Source organism: Somniosus microcephalus, unplaced genomic scaffold (genome assembly GCF_052327205.1).
Source record: "Somniosus microcephalus isolate GS21.2 unplaced genomic scaffold, FLI_Smic_1.0 scaffold110, whole genome shotgun sequence".
NCBI lineage: Eukaryota > Metazoa > Chordata > Chondrichthyes > Squaliformes > Somniosidae > Somniosus > Somniosus microcephalus.
Window position 1 is genome coordinate 453,853 of NW_028225297.1, and position 17,247 is coordinate 471,099.

The window sequence follows — 17,247 nt, forward strand, 5'->3', positions numbered from 1 at the left end:
GAGGGGGGGTGGGGGGTTGCGGGAGGAGTAAAATTTGTAAATGTAAATTGAGTGTTGAATACTTGTATGAATGCGTAGAAGAGAAAAAAATGGGCGACAGCTTTAAGTAAAGAGAAAGCCAGCTAGCATATGCCTACGGCCATACTAGTCTGAATGCGCCCGATCTCGTCTGATCTCGGAAGCTAAGCAGAGTCAGGCCTGGTTAGTACTTGGATGGGAGACTGCCTGGGAATACCAGGTGCACTAGGCTTTTGCTGCCGCCACAGGCTGCTCAACGTTTTGCACACACACGCGCACACACTGCTCTTAATCAATCAACATCCTTTTTGCTGCTCTCTCTCTCTCTCTCTCTCGCTTTCCTTTGACCATTTCTTCGCTGCACATTCTCCTGCTGCTACACAAATGCAAGGGGCTCCAGACACAGGGCCGAAATAAGCAGAAGAAGAAAATAAGATAGCCAAAATACACACACTGGCGGAGGGCCACCAGGACACAGCAGCAGAGAGGAGAGACAAGGTGCATAGAAAACTCGGAGGGACAAACAGCAACAGAACAAAGAAGAATGTAGAAAGAGCAGCAGTTAAATTCAGGAAAAAAGCAAAGCCAACTAGCATGCTGTTGAAATGCATGTGTGTTAATGCGAGGAGTGTTACAAATAAGATTGACGAGTTGCAGGCGCAAGTTGCCACATGGGGTTATGCAATAGTAGCCATAACGGAGACCTGGCTTCAAAATGGGCGGAATTGGAAACTAAACAATCCTGGCTACAATGTAATAACATTTGTAGAAGTCGTGTGGGCAGATGTCACATGATCAGGCAGAATCATAGAAATTTACAGCACAGAAGGAGGCCATTCGGCCCATCTTGTCCGTGCCAGCCGACAAAGAGCAATCCACCCAAATCCCACTTTACAGCACTTGGTCCGTAGCCTTGTAGGTTACGGCAGTTCAAGTGCATATCCAAGTACTTTTTAAACGTGATGAGGGTTTCTGCCTCTACCACCCTTTCAGGCAGTGCATTCCAGACCCCCACCATTCACTGGGTGAAAAAATGTCTCCTCAAATTCCCTGTAAACCTCCTACCAATTACTTGAAATCTATTATTGACCCTTCTGCTAAGGGAAATAGGTCCTTCCTATCCACTCTATCTCGGCCCCTCATAATTTTACACACCTCAATTAGGTCTCGCCTCAGCCTCCTGTGTTCCAAAGAAAACAACCCCAGCCTATCCAATCTTTCCTCATAACTAAAATTCCCCAGCCCAGGCAACATCCTCGGAAATCTCCTCTGCACCTTCTCTAGTGCAATCGCATCCTTCTTGTAATGTGGTGACCAGAACTGCACGCGGCACTCTAGCTGCGGCCTAACTAGTGTTTTATACAGTTGAAGCATAACCTCCCCGCTCTTATATTCTACGCCTCGGCTAATAAAGGCAAGTATCCCGTATGCCTGCTTAACCACTTTATCTACCTGTCCTGCTACCTTCAGGGATCTGTGGACATGCACTCCAAGGTCCCGCTGATCCTCTGCATTTCTCAGTGTCCTACCATTTATTGTGTATTCCAACTGAATTCCATTTGCCACTGTTCTGCCCACTAGACGAGTCCATTGATATCTTCCTGCAGTCTACAGCATTCTGTTTCATTATTAACCACACGGCCAATTTTTGTATCATCTGCAAACTTCTTAATCATACTTCCTACATTCAAATCCAAATCATTGATATATACCAGAAAAAGCAAAGGGCCCAGTACTGAGTCGGTGCAGGCTCGATGGGCCAAAATGGCCTCTATCTGCACTGTGGGGTTTCTGTGATTCTGTGAGCCCTGCGGAACCCCACTGGAAACAGCCTTCCGGTCACAAAAACACCCTTCGACCATTACCCTTTGTTTCCTGCCTCTGAGCCAATTTTGGATCCAACTTGCCACTTTGCCTTGGATCCCATGGGCTTTTACTTTCGTGACCAATCTGGCATGCGGGACCTTATCAAAAGCCTTGCTAAAATCCATATAGACTACATCAAAGGCACTACCCTCATCGACCCTCCTTGTTACCTCCTCGAAAAATTGAATTGCGTTAGTCAGACACGACCTTCCGTTAAGAAATCCATGCTGACTGTCCCTGATTAATCCGTGTCTTTCTAAATGAAGATTTCTCCTGTCCCTCAGAACTTTTTCCAATAATTTTCCCACCACCGAGGTTAGGCTGACTGGCCTGTAATTATGCGGTCTATCCCTCTCTCCCTTTTGAAAGAACGGTAGCACGTTAGCAGTCCTCCAGTGGTCGGGCACCACACCTGTAGCCAGAGAGGATTGTAAAATGATGGTGAGAGCCTGTGCTATTTGGTGTCTTACTTCCCTTAAGAGTGTGGGATAGATTTGATGCGGGCCTGGGTATTTGTCCAGTTTGAAAGATGCTACAGCCCTTAAGACTTGGTGTTTGAGCATGTTTATTTGATGTAATATTTGAATAGAAGGCAATGAAGGGTTGGGCTTGTAGTTTGTTTGTGTGGGAGGCAGAGCAGCAAGAAGAGGTGGAGGGGGGGTGGGGGGTTGCGGGAGGAGTAAAATTTGTAAATGTAAATTGAGTGTTGAATACTTGTATGAATGCGTAGAAGAGAAAAAAATGGGCGACAGCTTTAAGTAAAGAGAAAGCCAGCCAGCATATGCCTACGGCCATACTAGTCTGAATGCGCCCGATCTCGTCTGATCTCGGAAGCTAAGCAGAGTCAGGCCTGGTTAGTACTTGGATGGGAGACCGCCTGGGAATACCAGGTGCAGTAGGCTTTTGCTGCCGCCACAGGCTGCTCAACGTTTTGCACACACACGCGCACACACTGCTCTTAATCAATCAACATCCTTTTTGCTGCTCTCTCTCTCTCTCTCTCTCTCTCTCTCGCTTTCCTTTGACCATTTCTTCGCTGCACATTCTCCTGCTGCTACACAAATGCAAGGGGCTCCAGACACAGGGCCGAAATAAGCAGAAGAAGAAAATAAGATAGCCAAAATACACACACTGGCGGAGGGCCACCAGGACACAGCAGCAGAGAGGAGAGACAAGGTGCATAGAAAACTCGGAGGGACAAACAGCAACAGAACAAAGAAGAATGTCGAAAGAGCAGCAGTTAAATTCAGGAAAAAAGCAAAGCCAACTAGCATGCTGTTGAAATGCATGTGTGTTAATGCGAGGAGCGTTACAAATAAGATTGACGAGTTGCAGGCGCAAGTTGCCACATGGGGTTATGCAATAGTAGCCATAACGGAGACCTGGCTTCAAAATGGGCGGAATTGGAAACTAAACAATCCTGGCTACAATGTAATAACATTTGTAGAAGTCGTGTGGGCAGATGTCACATGATCAGGCAGAATCATAGAAATTTACAGCACAGAAGGAGGCCATTCGGCCCATCTTGTCCGTGCCAGCCGACAAAGAGCAATCCACCCAAATCCCACTTTACAGCACTTGGTCCGTAGCCTTGTAGGTTACGGCAGTTCAAGTGCATATCCAAGTACTTTTTAAACGTGATGAGGGTTTCTGCCTCTACCACCCTTTCAGGCAGTGCATTCCAGACCCCCACCATTCACTGGGTGAAAAAATGTCTCCTCAAATTCCCTGTAAACCTCCTACCAATTACTTGAAATCTATTATTGACCCTTCTGCTAAGGGAAATAGGTCCTTCCTATCCACTCTATCTCGGCCCCTCATAATTTTACACACCTCAATTAGGTCTCACCTCAGCCTCCTGTGTTCCAAAGAAAACAACCCCAGCCTATCCAATCTTTCCTCATAACTAAAATTCCCCAGCCCAGGCAACATCCTCGGAAATCTCCTCTGCACCTTCTCTAGTGCAATCGCATCCTTCTTGTAATGTGGTGACCAGAACTGCACGCGGCACTCTAGCTGCGGCCTAACTAGTGTTTTATACAGTTGAAGCATAACCTCCCCGCTCTTATATTCTACGCCTCGGCTAATAAAGGCAAGTATCCCGTATGCCTGCTTAACCACTTTATCTACCTGTCCTGCTACCTTCAGGGATCTGTGGACATGCACTCCAAGGTCCCGCTGATCCTCTGCATTTCTCAGTGTCCTACCATTTATTGTGTATTCCAACTGAATTCCATTTGCCACTGTTCTGCCCACTAGACGAGTCCATTGATATCTTCCTGCAGTCTACAGCATTCTGTTTCATTATTAACCACACGGCCAATTTTTGTATCATCTGCAAACTTCTTAATCATACTTCCTACATTCAAATCCAAATCATTGATATATACCAGAAAAAGCAAAGGGCCCAGTACTGAGTCGGTGCAGGCTCGATGGGCCGAAATGGCCTCTATCTGCACTGTGGGGTTTCTGTGATTCTGTGAGCCCTGCGGAACCCCACTGGAAACAGCCTTCCAGTCACAAAAACACCCTTCGACCATTACCCTTTGTTTCCTGCCTCTGAGCCAATTTTGGATCCAACTTGCCACTTTGCCTTGGATCCCATGGGCTTTTACTTTCGTGACCAATCTGGCATGCGGGACCTTATCAAAAGCCTTGCTAAAATCCATATAGACTACATCAAAGGCACTACCCTCATCGACCCTCCTTGTTACCTCCTCGAAAAATTGAATTGCGTTAGTCAGACACGACCTTCCGTTAAGAAATCCATGCTGACTGTCCCTGATTAATCCGTGTCTTTCTAAATGAAGATTTCTCCTGTCCCTCAGAACTTTTTCCAATAATTTTCCCACCACCGAGGTTAGGCTGACTGGCCTGTAATTATGCGGTCTATCCCTCTCTCCCTTTTGAAAGAACGGTAGCACGTTAGCAGTCCTCCAGTGGTCGGGCACCACACCTGTAGCCAGAGAGGATTGTAAAATGATGGTGAGAGCCTGTGCTATTTGGTGTCTTACTTCCCTTAAGAGTGTGGGATAGATTTGATGCGGGCCTGGGTATTTGTCCAGTTTGAAAGATGCTACAGCCCTTAAGACTTGGTGTTTGAGCATGTTTATTTGATGTAATATTTGAATAGAAGGCAATGAAGGGTTGGGCTTGTAGTTTGTTTGTGTGGGAGGCAGAGCAGCAAGAAGAGGTGGAGGGGGGGTGGGGGGTTGCGGGAGGAGTAAAATTTGTAAATGTAAATTGAGTGTTGAGTACTTGTATGAATGCGTAGAAGAGAAAAAAATGGGCGACAGCTTTAAGTAAAGAGAAAGCCAGCCAGCATATGCCTACGGCCATACTAGTCTGAATGCGCCCGATCTCGTCTGATCTCGGAAGCTAAGCAGAGTCAGGCCTGGTTAGTACTTGGATGGGAGACTGCCTGGGAATACCAGGTGCAGTAGGCTTTTGCTGCCGCCACAGGCTGCTCAACGTTTTGCACACACACGCGCACACACTGCTCTTAATCAATCAACATCCTTTTTGCTGCTCTCTCTCTCTCTCTCTCGCTTTCCTTTGACCATTTCTTCGCTGCACATTCTCCTGCTGCTACACAAATGCAAGGGGCTCCAGACACAGGGCCGAAATAAGCAGAAGAAGAAAATAAGATAGCCAAAATACACACACTGGCGGAGGGCCACCAGGACACAGCAGCAGAGAGGAGAGACAAGGTGCATAGAAAACTCGGAGGGACAAACAGCAACAGAACAAAGAAGAATGTCGAAAGAGCAGCAGTTAAATTCAGGAAAAAAGCAAAGCCAACTAGCATGCTGTTGAAATGCATGTGTGTTAATGCGAGGAGCGTTACAAATAAGATTGACGAGTTGCAGGCGCAAGTTGCCACATGGGGTTATGCAATAGTAGCCATAACGGAGACCTGGCTTCAAAATGGGCGGAATTGGAAACTAAACAATCCTGGCTACAATGTAATAACATTTGTAGAAGTCGTGTGGGCAGATGTCACATGATCAGGCAGAATCATAGAAATTTACAGCACAGAAGGAGGCCATTCGGCCCATCTTGTCCGTGCCAGCCGACAAAGAGCAATCCACCCAAATCCCACTTTACAGCACTTGGTCCGTAGCCTTGTAGGTTACGGCAGTTCAAGTGCATATCCAAGTACTTTTTAAACGTGATGAGGGTTTCTGCCTCTACCACCCTTTCAGGCAGTGCATTCCAGACCCCCACCATTCACTGGGTGAAAAAATGTCTCCTCAAATTCCCTGTAAACCTCCTACCAATTACTTGAAATCTATTATTGACCCTTCTGCTAAGGGAAATAGGTCCTTCCTATCCACTCTATCTCGGCCCCTCATAATTTTACACACCTCAATTAGGTCTCGCCTCAGCCTCCTGTGTTCCAAAGAAAACAACCCCAGCCTATCCAATCTTTCCTCATAACTAAAATTCCCCAGCCCAGGCAACATCCTCGGAAATCTCCTCTGCACCTTCTCTAGTGCAATCGCATCCTTCTTGTAATGTGGTGACCAGAACTGCACGCGGCACTCTAGCTGCGGCCTAACTAGTGTTTTATACAGTTGAAGCATAACCTCCCCGCTCTTATATTCTACGCCTCGGCTAATAAAGGCAAGTATCCCGTATGCCTGCTTAACCACTTTATCTACCTGTCCTGCTACCTTCAGGGATCTGTGGACATGCACTCCAAGGTCCCGCTGATCCTCTGCATTTCTCAGTGTCCTACCATTTATTGTGTATTCCAACTGAATTCCATTTGCCACTGTTCTGCCCACTAGACGAGTCCATTGATATCTTCCTGCAGTCTACAGCATTCTGTTTCATTATTAACCACACGGCCAATTTTTGTATCATCTGCAAACTTCTTAATCATACTTCCTACATTCAAATCCAAATCATTGATATATACCAGAAAAAGCAAAGGGCCCAGTACTGAGTCGGTGCAGGCTCGATGGGCCGAAATGGCCTCTATCTGCACTGTGGGGTTTCTGTGATTCTGTGAGCCCTGCGGAACCCCACTGGAAACAGCCTTCCGGTCACAAAAACACCCTTCGACCATTACCCTTTGTTTCCTGCCTCTGAGCCAATTTTGGATCCAACTTGCCACTTTGCCTTGGATCCCATGGGCTTTTACTTTCGTGACCAATCTGGCATGCGGGACCTTATCAAAAGCCTTGCTAAAATCCATATAGACTACATCAAAGGCACTACCCTCATCGACCCTCCTTGTTACCTCCTCGAAAAATTGAATTGCGTTAGTCAGACACGACCTTCCGTTAAGAAATCCATGCTGACTGTCCCTGATTAATCCGTGTCTTTCTAAATGAAGATTTCTCCTGTCCCTCAGAACTTTTTCCAATAATTTTCCCACCACCGAGGTTAGGCTGACTGGCCTGTAATTATGCGGTCTATCCCTCTCTCCCTTTTGAAAGAACGGTAGCACGTTAGCAGTCCTCCAGTGGTCGGGCACCACACCTGTAGCCAGAGAGGATTGTAAAATGATGGTGAGAGCCTGTGCTATTTGGTGTCTTACTTCTCTTAAGAGTGTGGGATAGATTTGATGCGGGCCTGGGTATTTGTCCAGTTTGAAAGATGCTACAGCCCTTAAGACTTGGTGTTTGAGCATGTTTATTTGATGTAATATTTGAATAGAAGGCAATGAAGGGTTGGGCTTGTAGTTTGTTTGTGTGGGAGGCAGAGCAGCAAGAAGAGGTGGAGGGGGGGTGGGGGGTTGCGGGAGGAGTAAAATTTGTAAATGTAAATTGAGTGTTGAATACTTGTATGAATGCGTAGAAGAGAAAAAAATGGGCGACAGCTTTAAGTAAAGAGAAAGCCAGCTAGCATATGCCTACGGCCATACTAGTCTGAATGCGCCCGATCTCGTCTGATCTCGGAAGCTAAGCAGAGTCAGGCCTGGTTAGTACTTGGATGGGAGACTGCCTGGGAATACCGGGTGCAGTAGGCTTTTGCTGCCGCCACAGGCTGCTCAACGTTTTGCACACACACGCGCACACACTGCTCTTAATCAATCAACATCCTTTTTGCTGCTCTCTCTCTCTCTCTCTCTCTCTCTCTCGCTTTCCTTTGACCATTTCTTCGCTGCACATTCTCCTGCTGCTACACAAATGCAAGGGGCTCCAGACACAGGGCCGAAATAAGCAGAAGAAGAAAATAAGATAGCCAAAATACACACACTGGCGGAGGGCCACCAGGACACAGCAGCAGAGAGGAGAGACAAGGTGCATAGAAAACTCGGAGGGACAAACAGCAACAGAACAAAGAAGAATGTAGAAAGAGCAGCAGTTAAATTCAGGAAAAAAGCAAAGCCAACTAGCATGCTGTTGAAATGCATGTGTGTTAATGCGAGGAGTGTTACAAATAAGATTGACGAGTTGCAGGCGCAAGTTGCCACATGGGGTTATGCAATAGTAGCCATAACGGAGACCTGGCTTCAAAATGGGCGGAATTGGAAACTAAACAATCCTGGCTACAATGTAATAACATTTGTAGAAGTCGTGTGGGCAGATGTCACATGATCAGGCAGAATCATAGAAATTTACAGCACAGAAGGAGGCCATTCGGCCCATCTTGTCCGTGCCAGCCGACAAAGAGCAATCCACCCAAATCCCACTTTACAGCACTTGGTCCGTAGCCTTGTAGGTTACGGCAGTTCAAGTGCATATCCAAGTACTTTTTAAACGTGATGAGGGTTTCTGCCTCTACCACCCTTTCAGGCAGTGCATTCCAGACCCCCACCATTCACTGGGTGAAAAAATGTCTCCTCAAATTCCCTGTAAACCTCCTACCAATTACTTGAAATCTATTATTGACCCTTCTGCTAAGGGAAATAGGTCCTTCCTATCCACTCTATCTCGGCCCCTCATAATTTTACACACCTCAATTAGGTCTCGCCTCAGCCTCCTGTATTCCAAAGAAAACAACCCCAGCCTATCCAATCTTTCCTCATAGCTAAAATTCCCCAGCCCAGGCAACATCCTCGGAAATCTCCTCTGCACCTTCTCTAGTGCAATCGCATCCTTCTTGTAATGTGGTGACCAGAACTGCACGCGGCACTCTAGCTGCGGCCTAACTAGTGTTTTATACAGTTGAAGCATAACCTCCCCGCTCTTATATTCTACGCCTCGGCTAATAAAGGCAAGTATCCCGTATGCCTGCTTAACCACTTTATCTACCTGTCCTGCTACCTTCAGGGATCTGTGGACATGCACTCCAAGGTCCCGCTGATCCTCTGCATTTCTCAGTGTCCTACCATTTATTGTGTATTCCAACTGAATTCCATTTGCCACTGTTCTGCCCACTAGACGAGTCCATTGATATCTTCCTGCAGTCTACAGCATTCTGTTTCATTATTAACCACACGGCCAATTTTTGTATCATCTGCAAACTTCTTAATCATACTTCCTACATTCAAATCCAAATCATTGATATATACCAGAAAAAGCAAAGGGCCCAGTACTGAGTCGGTGCAGGCTCGATGGGCCGAAATGGCCTCTATCTGCACTGTGGGGTTTCTGTGATTCTGTGAGCCCTGCGGAACCCCACTGGAAACAGCCTTCCGGTCACAAAAACACCCTTCGACCATTACCCTTTGTTTCCTGCCTCTGAGCCAATTTTGGATCCAACTTGCCACTTTGCCTTGGATCCCATGGGCTTTTACTTTCGTGACCAATCTGGCATGCGGGACCTTATCAAAAGCCTTGCTAAAATCCATATAGACTACATCAAAGGCACTACCCTCATCGACCCTCCTTGTTACCTCCTCGAAAAATTGAATTGCGTTAGTCAGACACGACCTTCCGTTAAGAAATCCATGCTGACTGTCCCTGATTAATCCGTGTCTTTCTAAATGAAGATTTCTCCTGTCCCTCAGAACTTTTTCCAATAATTTTCCCACCACCGAGGTTAGGCTGACTGGCCTGTAATTATGCGGTCTATCCCTCTCTCCCTTTTGAAAGAACGGTAGCACGTTAGCAGTCCTCCAGTGGTCGGGCACCACACCTGTAGCCAGAGAGGATTGTAAAATGATGGTGAGAGCCTGTGCTATTTGGTGTCTTACTTCTCTTAAGAGTGTGGGATAGATTTGATGCGGGCCTGGGTATTTGTCCAGTTTGAAAGATACTACAGCCCTTAAGACTTGGTGTTTGAGCATGTTTATTTGATGTAATATTTGAATAGAAGGCAATGAAGGGTTGGGCTTGTAGTTTGTTTGTGTGGGAGGCAGAGCAGCAAGAAGAGGTGGAGGGGGGGTGGGGGGTTGCGGGAGGAGTAAAATTTGTAAATGTAAATTGAGTGTTGAATACTTGTATGAATGCGTAGAAGAGAAAAAAATGGGCGACAGCTTTAAGTAAAGAGAAAGCCAGCTAGCATATGCCTACGGCCATACTAGTCTGAATGCGCCCGATCTCGTCTGATCTCGGAAGCTAAGCAGAGTCAGGCCTGGTTAGTACTTGGATGGGAGACTGCCTGGGAATACCGGGTGCAGTAGGCTTTTGCTGCCGCCACAGGCTGCTCAACGTTTTGCACACACACGCGCACACACTGCTCTTAATCAATCAACATCCTTTTTGCTGCTCTCTCTCTCTCTCTCTCTCTCTCTGTCTCTCTCTCTCGCTTTCCTTTGACCATTTCTTCGCTGCACATTCTCCTGCTGCTACACAAATGCAAGGGGCTCCAGACACAGGGCCGAAATAAGCAGAAGAAGAAAATAAGATAGCCAAAATACACACACTGGCGGAGGGCCACCAGGACACAGCAGCAGAGAGGAGAGACAAGGTGCATAGAAAACTCGGAGGGACAAACAGCAACAGAACAAAGAAGAATGTAGAAAGAGCAGCAGTTAAATTCAGGAAAAAAGCAAAGCCAACTAGCATGCTGTTGAAATGCATGTGTGTTAATGCGAGGAGCGTTACAAATAAGATTGACGAGTTGCAGGCGCAAGTTGCCACATGGGGTTATGCAATAGTAGCTATAACGGAGACCTGGCTTCAAAATGGGCGGAATTGGAAACTAAACAATCCTGGCTACAATGTAATAACATTTGTAGAAGTCGTGTGGGCAGATGTCACATGATCAGGCAGAATCATAGAAATTTACAGCACAGAAGGAGGCCATTCGGCCCATCTTGTCCGTGCCAGCCGACAAAGAGCAATCCACCCAAATCCCACTTTACAGCACTTGGTCCGTAGCCTTGTAGGTTACGGCAGTTCAAGTGCATATCCAAGTACTTTTTAAACGTGATGAGGGTTTCTGCCTCTACCACCCTTTCAGGCAGTGCATTCCAGACCCCCACCATTCACTGGGTGAAAAAATGTCTCCTCAAATTCCCTGTAAACCTCCTACCAATTACTTGAAATCTATTATTGACCCTTCTGCTAAGGGAAATAGGTCCTTCCTATCCACTCTATCTCGGCCCCTCATAATTTTACACACCTCAATTAGGTCTCGCCTCAGCCTCCTGTGTTCCAAAGAAAACAACCCCAGCCTATCCAATCTTTCCTCATAACTAAAATTCCCCAGCCCAGGCAACATCCTCGGAAATCTCCTCTGCACCTTCTCTAGTGCAATCGCATCCTTCTTGTAATGTGGTGACCAGAACTGCACGCGGCACTCTAGCTGCGGCCTAACTAGTGTTTTATACAGTTGAAGCATAACCTCCCCGCTCTTATATTCTACGCCTCGGCTAATAAAGGCAAGTATCCCGTATGCCTGCTTAACCACTTTATCTACCTGTCCTGCTACCTTCAGGGATCTGTGGACATGCACTCCAAGGTCCCGCTGATCCTCTGCATTTCTCAGTGTCCTACCATTTATTGTGTATTCCAACTGAATTCCATTTGCCACTGTTCTGCCCACTAGACGAGTCCATTGATATCTTCCTGCAGTCTACAGCATTCTGTTTCATTATTAACCACACGGCCAATTTTTGTATCATCTGCAAACTTCTTAATCATACTTCCTACATTCAAATCCAAATCATTGATATATACCAGAAAAAGCAAAGGGCCCAGTACTGAGTCGGTGCAGGCTCGATGGGCCGAAATGGCCTCTATCTGCACTGTGGGGTTTCTGTGATTCTGTGAGCCCTGCGGAACCCCACTGGAAACAGCCTTCCGGTCACAAAAACACCCTTCGACCATTACCCTTTGTTTCCTGCCTCTGAGCCAATTTTGGATCCAACTTGCCACTTTGCCTTGGATCCCATGGGCTTTTACTTTCGTGACCAATCTGGCATGCGGGACCTTATCAAAAGCCTTGCTAAAATCCATATAGACTACATCAAAGGCACTACCCTCATCGACCCTCCTTGTTACCTCCTCGAAAAATTGAATTGCGTTAGTCAGACACGACCTTCCGTTAAGAAATCCATGCTGACTGTCCCTGATTAATCCGTGTCTTTCTAAATGAAGATTTCTCCTGTCCCTCAGAACTTTTTCCAATAATTTTCCCACCACCGAGGTTAGGCTGACTGTCCTGTAATTATGCGGTCTATCCCTCTCTCCCTTTTGAAAGAACGGTAGCACGTTAGCAGTCCTCCAGTGGTCGGGCACCACACCTGTAGCCAGAGAGGATTGTAAAATGATGGTGAGAGCCTGTGCTATTTGGTGTCTTACTTCTCTTAAGAGTGTGGGATAGATTTGATGCGGGCCTGGGTATTTGTCCAGTTTGAAAGATGCTACAGCCCTTAAGACTTGGTGTTTGAGCATGTTTATTTGATGTAATATTTGAATAGAAGGCAATGAAGGGTTGGGCTTGTAGTTTGTTTGTGTGGGAGGCAGAGCAGCAAGAAGAGGTGGAGGGGGGGTGGGGGGTTGCGGGAGGAGTAAAATTTGTAAATGTAAATTGAGTGTTGAATACTTGTATGAATGCGTAGAAGAGAAAAAAATGGGCGACAGCTTTAAGTAAAGAGAAAGCCAGCTAGCATATGCCTACGGCCATACTAGTCTGAATGTGCCCGATCTCGTCTGATCTCGGAAGCTAAGCAGAGTCAGGCCTGGTTAGTACTTGGATGGGAGACCGCCTGGGAATACCGGGTGCAGTAGGCTTTTGCTGCCGCCACAGGCTGCTCAACGTTTTGCACACACACGCGCACACACTGCTCTTAATCAATCAACATCCTTTTTGCTGCTCTCTCTCTCTCTCTCTCTCTGTCTCTCTCTCTCGCTTTCCTTTGACCATTTCTTCGCTGCACATTCTCCTGCTGCTACACAAATGCAAGGGGCTCCAGACACAGGGCCGAAATAAGCAGAAGAAGAAAATAAGATAGCCAAAATACACACACTGGCGGAGGGCCACCAGGACACAGCAGCAGAGAGGAGAGACAAGGTGCATAGAAAACTCGGAGGGACAAACAGCAACAGAACAAAGAAGAATGTAGAAAGAGCAGCAGTTAAATTCAGGAAAAAAGCAAAGCCAACTAGCATGCTGTTGAAATGCATGTGTGTTAATGCGAGGAGTGTTACAAATAAGATTGACGATTTGCAGGCGCAAGTTGCCACATGGGGTTATGCAATAGTAGCCATAACGGAGACCTGGTTTCAAAATGGGCGGAATTGGAAACTAAACAATCCTGGCTACAATGTAATAACATTTGTAGAAGTCGTGTGGGCAGATGTCACATGATCAGGCAGAATCATAGAAATTTACAGCACAGAAGGAGGCCATTCGGCCCATCTTGTCCGTGCCAGCCGACAAAGAGCAATCCACCCAAATCCCACTTTACAGCACTTGGTCCGTAGCCTTGTAGGTTACGGCAGTTCAAGTGCATATCCAAGTACTTTTTAAACGTGATGAGGGTTTCTGCCTCTACCACCCTTTCAGGCAGTGCATTCCAGACCCCCACCATTCACTGGGTGAAAAAATGTCTCCTCAAATTCCCTGTAAACCTCCTACCAATTACTTGAAATCTATTATTGACCCTTCTGCTAAGGGAAATAGGTCCTTCCTATCCACTCTATCTCGGCCCCTCATAATTTTACACACCTCAATTAGGTCTCGCCTCAGCCTCCTGTGTTCCAAAGAAAACAACCCCAGCCTATCCAATCTTTCCTCATAACTAAAATTCCCCAGCCCAGGCAACATCCTCGGAAATCTCCTCTGCACCTTCTCTAGTGCAATCGCATCCTTCTTGTAATGTGGTGACCAGAACTGCACGCGGCACTCTAGCTGCGGCCTAACTAGTGTTTTATACAGTTGAAGCATAACCTCCCCGCTCTTATATTCTACGCCTCGGCTAATAAAGGCAAGTATCCCGTATGCCTGCTTAACCACTTTATCTACCTGTCCTGCTACCTTCAGGGATCTGTGGACATGCACTCCAAGGTCCCGCTGATCCTCTGCATTTCTCAGTGTCCTACCATTTATTGTGTATTCCAACTGAATTCCATTTGCCACTGTTCTGCCCACTAGACGAGTCCATTGATATCTTCCTGCAGTCTACAGCATTCTGTTTCATTATTAACCACACGGCCAATTTTTGTATCATCTGCAAACTTCTTAATCATACTTCCTACATTCAAATCCAAATCATTGATATATACCAGAAAAAGCAAAGGGCCCAGTACTGAGTCGGTGCAGGCTCGATGGGCCGAAATGGCCTCTATCTGCACTGTGGGGTTTCTGTGATTCTGTGAGCCCTGCGGAACCCCACTGGAAACAGCCTTCCGGTCACAAAAACACCCTTCGACCATTACCCTTTGTTTCCTGCCTCTGAGCCAATTTTGGATCCAACTTGCCACTTTGCCTTGGATCCCATGGGCTTTTACTTTCGTGACCAATCTGGCATGCGGGACCTTATCAAAAGCCTTGCTAAAATCCATATAGACTACATCAAAGGCACTACCCTCATCGACCCTCCTTGTTACCTCCTCGAAAAATTGAATTGCGTTAGTCAGACACGACCTTCCGTTAAGAAATCCATGCTGACTGTCCCTGATTAATCCGTGTCTTTCTAAATGAAGATTTCTCCTGTCCCTCAGAACTTTTTCCAATAATTTTCCCACCACCGAGGTTAGGCTGACTGGCCTGTAATTATGCGGTCTATCCCTCTCTCCCTTTTGAAAGAGCGGTAGCACGTTAGCAGTCCTCCAGTGGTCGGGCACCACACCTGTAGCCAGAGAGGATTGTAAAATGATGGTGAGAGCCTGTGCTATTTGGTGTCTTACTTCTCTTAAGAGTGTGGGATAGATTTGATGCGGGCCTGGGTATTTGTCCAGTTTGAAAGATGCTACAGCCCTTAAGACTTGGTGTTTGAGCATGTTTATTTGATGTAATATTTGAATAGAAGGCAATGAAGGGTTGGGCTTGTAGTTTGTTTGTGTGGGAGGCAGAGCAGCAAGAAGAGGTGGAGGGGGGGTGGGGGGTTGCGGGAGGAGTAAAATTTGTAAATGTAAATTGAGTGTTGAATACTTGTATGAATGCGTAGAAGAGAAAAAAATGGGCGACAGCTTTAAGTAAAGAGAAAGCCAGCCAGCATATGCCTATGGCCGTGCTAGTCTGAATGCGCCCGATCTCGTCTGATCTCGGAAGCTAAGCAGAGTCAGGCCTGGTTAGTACTTGGATGGGAGACCGCCTGGGAATACCAGGTGCAGTAGGCTTTTGCTGCCGCCACAGGCTGCTCAACGTTTTGCACACACACGCGCACACACTGCTCTTAATCAATCAACATCCTTTTTGCTGCTCTCTCTCTCTCTCTCTCTCTCTCTCTCTCTGTCTCTCTCTCTCGCTTTCCTTTGACCATTTCTTCGCTGCACATTCTCCTGCTGCTACACAAATGCAAGGGGCTCCAGACACAGGGCCGAAATAAGCAGAAGAAGAAAATAAGATAGCCAAAATACACACACTGGCGGAGGGCCACCAGGACACAGCAGCAGAGAGGAGAGACAAGGTGCATAGAAAACTCGGAGGGACAAACAGCAACAGAACAAAGAAGAATGTAGAAAGAGCAGCAGTTAAATTCAGGAAAAAAGCAAAGCCAACTAGCATGCTGTTGAAATGCATGTGTGTTAATGCGAGGAGTGTTACAAATAAGATTGACGAGTTGCAGGCGCAAGTTGCCACATGGGGTTATGCAATAGTAGCCATAACGGAGACCTGGCTTCAAAATGGGCGGAATTGGAAACTAAACAATCCTGGCTACAATGTAATAACATTTGTAGAAGTCGTGTGGGCAGATGTCACATGATCAGGCAGAATCATAGAAATTTACAGCACAGAAGGAGGCCATTCGGCCCATCTTGTCCGTGCCAGCCGACAAAGAGCAATCCACCCAAATCCCACTTTACAGCACTTGGTCCGTAGCCTTGTAGGTTACGGCAGTTCAAGTGCATATCCAAGTACTTTTTAAACGTGATGAGGGTTTCTGCCTCTACCACCCTTTCAGGCAGTGCATTCCAGACCCCCACCATTCACTGGGTGAAAAAATGTCTCCTCAAATTCCCTGTAAACCTCCTACCAATTACTTGAAATCTATTATTGACCCTTCTGCTAAGGGAAATAGGTCCTTCCTATCCACTCTATCTCGGCCCCTCATAATTTTACACACCTCAATTAGGTCTCGCCTCAGCCTCCTGTGTTCCAAAGAAAACAACCCCAGCCTATCCAATCTTTCCTCATAACTAAAATTCCCCAGCCCAGGCAACATCCTCGGAAATCTCCTCTGCACCTTCTCTAGTGCAATCGCATCCTTCTTGTAATGTGGTGACCAGAACTGCACGCGGCACTCTAGCTGCGGCCTAACTAGTGTTTTATACAGTTGAAGCATAACCTCCCCGCTCTTATATTCTACGCCTCGGCTAATAAAGGCAAGTATCCCGTATGCCTGCTTAACCACTTTATCTACCTGTCCTGCTACCTTCAGGGATCTGTGGACATGCACTCCAAGGTCCCGCTGATCCTCTGCATTTCTCAGTGTCCTACCATTTATTGTGTATTCCAACTGAATTCCATTTGCCACTGTTCTGCCCACTAGACGAGTCCATTGATATCTTCCTGCAGTCTACAGCATTCTGTTTCATTATTAACCACACGGCCAATTTTTGTATCATCTGCAAACTTCTTAATCATACTTCCTACATTCAAATCCAAATCATTGATATATACCAGAAAAAGCAAAGGGCCCAGTACTGAGTCGGTGCAGGCTCGATGGGCCGAAATGGCCTCTATCTGCACTGTGGGGTTTCTGTGATTCTGTGAGCCCTGCGGAACCCCACTGGAAACAGCCTTCCGGTCACAAAAACACCCTTCGACCATTACCCTTTGTTTCCTGCCTCTGAGCCAATTTTGGATCCAACTTGCCACTTTGCCTTGGATCCCATGGGCTTTTACTTTCGT

The 17,247-nt window shown here is 46.6% G+C and overlaps 5 non-coding genes and 2 pseudogenes across 5 annotated transcripts; all 7 read left to right on the forward strand.

The window, feature by feature from the left end:
* The first annotated feature begins 131 nt into the window (after positions 1–131).
* LOC147082933 (5S ribosomal RNA) lies at positions 132–250 on the forward strand (annotated as a pseudogene).
* Positions 251–2,667: 2,417 nt separating this feature from the next.
* Positions 2,668–2,786, forward strand: LOC147082934 (5S ribosomal RNA). The gene has a single exon (XR_015076110.1). It is a non-coding gene; the product is annotated as a 5S ribosomal RNA (ribosomal RNA).
* Positions 2,787–5,211: 2,425 nt separating this feature from the next.
* LOC147082935 (5S ribosomal RNA) lies at positions 5,212–5,330 on the forward strand. Its single transcript, XR_015076056.1, has one exon. It is a non-coding gene; the product is annotated as a 5S ribosomal RNA (ribosomal RNA).
* Positions 5,331–7,745: 2,415 nt separating this feature from the next.
* LOC147082936 (5S ribosomal RNA) lies at positions 7,746–7,864 on the forward strand. The gene has a single exon (XR_015076129.1). It is a non-coding gene; the product is annotated as a 5S ribosomal RNA (ribosomal RNA).
* Positions 7,865–10,289: 2,425 nt separating this feature from the next.
* On the forward strand, positions 10,290–10,408 carry LOC147082937 (5S ribosomal RNA). The gene has a single exon (XR_015076130.1). It is a non-coding gene; the product is annotated as a 5S ribosomal RNA (ribosomal RNA).
* A 2,435-nt stretch (positions 10,409–12,843) lies between these two features.
* LOC147082938 (5S ribosomal RNA) lies at positions 12,844–12,962 on the forward strand. Its single transcript, XR_015076102.1, has one exon. It is a non-coding gene; the product is annotated as a 5S ribosomal RNA (ribosomal RNA).
* A 2,431-nt stretch (positions 12,963–15,393) lies between these two features.
* On the forward strand, positions 15,394–15,512 carry LOC147082939 (5S ribosomal RNA; annotated as a pseudogene).
* The last annotated feature ends 1,735 nt before the right edge of the window (positions 15,513–17,247 follow it).